Source organism: Elephantulus edwardii, unplaced genomic scaffold, assembly GCF_000299155.1.
Source record: "Elephantulus edwardii isolate Elephantulus edwardi_28Jun2011 unplaced genomic scaffold, EleEdw1.0 scaffold00068, whole genome shotgun sequence".
NCBI classification, from domain to species: Eukaryota; Metazoa; Chordata; class Mammalia; order Macroscelidea; family Macroscelididae; genus Elephantulus; species Elephantulus edwardii.
Genome location: NW_006399818.1, coordinates 10,617,522 through 10,622,190, shown reverse-complemented (window position 1 = coordinate 10,622,190; position 4,669 = coordinate 10,617,522). Strand labels below are relative to the sequence as shown.

Here is a 4,669-nt window from a genome sequence, read left to right as displayed (position 1 = left end):
TACGCCCTTCCCCATTTTGAACCATGCAGTGTTCCCTTGCTCTGTTCTGACGACTTCCTCCTGGTCCAAGTATAAGTATGGTCTGGTCCGTAGGATGGTGCAATAACCGGATGGCTGCATCTCCAGCAGTTTGAATTCACCAACTGCTCGGGAGAAAAATGGACAATCTCCTCTTAGATCACTTGACTTAAAAAGATAGCCCACTTGGAGGTGATTGCCCATCATTCTCCCTCAGATGGATTTGAACCATGTGCGTTTGGGATTACTTTGCAGCTTTCCCCCATTAAGCCACCAGAGCTCCCTTGTATAGGAGTAGTACTTTCATTAAAGAAACTAAAAATCGGGCAGGGAGGAAAATGTGCAACCGTGAATGAATGAAACTCTATACACTTTCATACACTTTTTTTCTATACACTTTCATTAAAATCACAATTCTAAAAATGGAAAAAAATATAAAGAAATTAAAACTCATGCCATTGAGTTGGAAGGACTCAGAGCTGACTCTCTTGCAGGTTTTCAGAAGCTGTGAAATATAGCCCATTTTTCTGTGGGGGATTCAAACCCCCTTCCTTTGGGGTGGCAGTGCATCTCCTTAACCACTCAGCCACCAGACCTTAGAGTACCTACATTACTTTATTCACATAAACCCGTTGTGATCACATAGTCTCATATATCAAATCTTCTATAACTGTTGCCTTGTAAATACCCAGTCAAGTCAATTCCAACTTATGGAAACTCCACATGCTCCCATTCTAACTACACACAAAATCCCCTAACAAAACCATATACAACTCAGGGTGAAGTCTCTCTCAGGGAGGAGTGATAGGGAATGGCAAAGGACACACTGACAAAGAAGATTAATCAGAACTGGCTTTGACAAGCACTGTGGCATTTGGACAAGAACAAACTGGGAGGAGGGTAGAGAGAATAGTGCAACAATGAATGAATGGAAACCCAAAATCGCTGTAAATGTTTATGAAAATTAATAAAATATAGGGGAAAAAAAACCATATACAAAAGTGTGCTGTGGGGTCAGCATCACTGTCATTCAACATATCCATTGTTTGTTTATAAACTCTTTTCATAAAAACTTTGTGTGTGTGTGTGAGTGAGTGAGTGTACCGTCAAATCAGATCTGACTGGTACAGGAGGAGGTTGTCCCTCCTTTTCCTGGCAGAGCATCTGGTGGATTCGAACCGTGTGCCTCTGGGATTGTAGTTGCAGCTCCTTGCCACTAGGCCACCAGAGCTCCCCTCATAAAAACTCTTTTAACAATTTTCCTGTAAACACAAGGAATTTACCCTATAGTGTCTCTATGCTCTGTACAACTTAATGATGTAAAAATGAGCTTCATAACTTCAGCATCACTGTGGTAATGATGTCAAATATCAAAATTCTTTCATGCTCCATTAAAAGAGTCTAGGAGATGAAAATTTGTACGTTGTTATTTAGGTTTTAGTTCCTAAGGACTATTGTTGTTGATTGCCTTCAAGTCAAGCACAACTCATAGGGACCCTATGAACAAAAGGCCTGAAGCCTTTCTATAACTATGGACATTTATCAAAGTTCATAAGTTCATAAAGTTTCTGGAGACATGTGGTTTAGGAAGTGGATGCTACTCCTGCTTCCACAGGAATACTTGTTGTTATGTGCCATCAAGTCGCTTGCGACTCATAGTGACCCTATCTATGTACAAGAGCCCTAAACTCCGTTCTATCCTGTGCCAACTTCACCGTCTCAAACACACTCATTCCCACCACTCCACTCACAGAATCGATTATCTCATCAAGGGTCTTTCTCTTCTGCGCCGACCCTCCACTTTCCCAAACATGACGTCCCTCTACAAGGACTGGTCCCTCCTTACAACATCCCCAAAATATGTCAGATGAAGCTTCAGAATCCTTGACTCCAAGGAGCACTCCAGCTTCACTCTCTCCGGGACAAACTTGTTCTCCTAGAAATAATAGTTTTAAAAGGCCCACTAAGTATCTTTTGTAAACTTTGCCTGAATTCACAAAAGCACATGTATACTTTGACTTAAGTACTTAAAGCAAAGCTGTGCTCTTTGACTAACCCGCAGTTCACCTCAATTATTGTGACTATTAAAAGAAGTAAACTCAAGAGATTGACATTGTGATCGAAAAAAAAAAGAAATTGACATTGTGTATATTGTGATTAACGATATGAAACAAGATATAATTGGTTAACTAGGGGGGAAAAAACAACCAAGGAAAGGTTTACACACAGAAACAACCATGGAATGTTAAAACGGATGGAAAGAGCAAGAGAAGGGATCAGAGATTACTGAATGGATGGGTAGGGGGAAAGGAAAGAAAGGTATAGTAAGGGTTTGATGAAAAAAATTGTAATAAAGAGCATTTATTGATTATAATTAATGTCATAAAACAAAATGTATGTAAATGATTGAATGAAAATTTGTAAAGAAAAAAACCTTGAAAACACTATTGATGACTTCAATAATTTAACATTTCCTATAACTGAACCGTCGAGAAACATTAAGCCAATATTTTTTTAATTAAATTATTACAATATATTTTGAAGGAATATGAACGGCATACTTACCAAGGAGAACACTTGAACCCGTTGTGAAGATGCTTCATTAATATCAGACTTGTTCAAGACTGGATTGTTCAAGAGTTCACTGGCAGAATTGCATTAAGTAGCTGTTTTTAAGGAAGTGCTGCAAAAGGGGATTTTTTTTAAAAGATGCAGGACCTTCATAATTTCTGTTTCATGAAATAGCAACTACTGGGAGCTATTATTTTGAAGGGGCCCATTATCATTTGCATCCTATGGGTCAAAAGCAATGCAACAAGCCCTGTGGAGGAAGCCTTACTTGCCCAGGAAAAGTTAGGGTTCATCCAGCCTGCGTATACGCCCATTGGGACACTCTTAAGGAGCACTGGTGGCATATTTGGCTGCAGCACAGATTGTTATCAGAGGCGAAAGTTTGGCCCTAAAGCAACTGCATTTGCAGAGTGCAGATAGAACTCGGTTCTCTAATTGACTTTGAAATTTGAGAGGATTCTAAGCCACCTTCTGGGAGAGGGGGAAACTGGTCCTAGTACCATTTTCTGCACTTTATCTTTGCAGCACACCACTTTGCCCCTTCCCCCTTTTCATCTTACCAGTCTGTGGAGGCGTCCCTACCACCCACGAGCGCCAAGTGCTCTTGTCTGCCGAACAGAAACTAATTGATTCGCAACCAACTGTTTTAATGCTCTCGCATTTCGCCTGGGGGAAAACCCGCCCAAGAGCTATTATCTTGTGGGTGGGAACAGCAAGGTGGGGACTTAACTTTAAAAGTCTGAGTGTGGTTTTTCTACTTTACATTCTTGGACTGTGGACTCAGATTGATATTGGATCTATTGTCTAAACTTTTTTTTAAGCGAATTTGTCATGCAAATGTGATGCATAGCCCACTTCTGAATTGTAGATACCACAGTAACAAATACAAAGGTACGAACACTTAAGTGATTAGCAATTAGCCTGGACCAGCCCTTGGGCTCGAGATGACACTGCCTTGTTGCATCTTATTTCAATATTTAAACAAATATTTCCTCCCTATAAATGGGATTTCCATGAACTATTCTACACCTATGTCTTTCCTTTCTTTAGTGATCTTGTATCTTGTGCCGCTCATCTGATTATTTCCTTTTCCTTTATCGTGAACATAATTAATGCCATTGAATCATGTGCTTGAAAATTGTTATGACAAATATTTATATAATAATTTAAAAAATTGTATTTATATTCATCCCCCCCCCCAGTATAGACTATATCTTTGGCAGAAGAAACAGTTCCTGCAGAGTACCTGATCTGAAAACTTTTTTGCTTATTCAAGGTGATGGTGGTGTTGTGTGCCATTGAGTCCCTCGCAACTCATAGCGACCTATGTACAAGAGCCCTAAATCCTATTCTATCCTGTGCCAATCTCACTGTCTCTGACACACCCACTTCCACTACACCAATCACTGAATTGAACCATCTCATTGAGGGTCTTCCTCTCTTTCTCTGTCCCTGCACTCTCCCAAACATGATGTCCCTCTCCAAGGAAAGGTCCCTCCTTGCAACATGCCCAAAGTATGTCAAAAGCTTCAGAATCATTGCCTCCAAGGAACAGCCCAGTTTCACCCTATCATGGCCGAACCTGTTTGTTTTCCTAACAGTCCATAGTATATTCAACACTCTTCTCCAGCACCACAGCTTTAAGGCACCAATTCTCTTTCTATCACCCCTAGTCACTGTCCAGCTCTCTGATGCATAGCACACAATTGCGAAGACTATGGCTCAGATCAGGCATACCTTAATTTCCAGCCTGTCACTGTTGCTCTTCAGTACCCTGGAGAGGTTCCTGACAGCTGTCTTTCACAGTTCAATTCGTCTCTTGATTCCAGGCATAGAGAGAAAGCTAAAAACTTGGCGCTAAAAAAGAGGCTGGGTGCTATCTCACAGTTTTTTTATTTGCATCTCTCTTAGACCTACGGATTTGAACATTTCTTCATGTGCTTGTTGGCCATCTGAATGTCTTCTATGGTGAAGTGTCTGTTCATATCCTGTGCCCATTTTTAAATTGGATTGTTTATCTTGTAGTTGTTGTTGTTGTTGTTGTAGTGCTCAAGTATATTATGAATTCTAGATATGAGTC

General features: G+C 40.4%; 1 protein-coding gene across 1 annotated transcript in view; it reads right to left on the bottom strand.

The window, feature by feature from the left end:
- Positions 1–4,669, bottom strand: part of SPIC (Spi-C transcription factor (Spi-1/PU.1 related)) — a 21,019-nt gene that overhangs the window by 9,825 nt on the left and 6,525 nt on the right. The window lies entirely within an intron of this gene.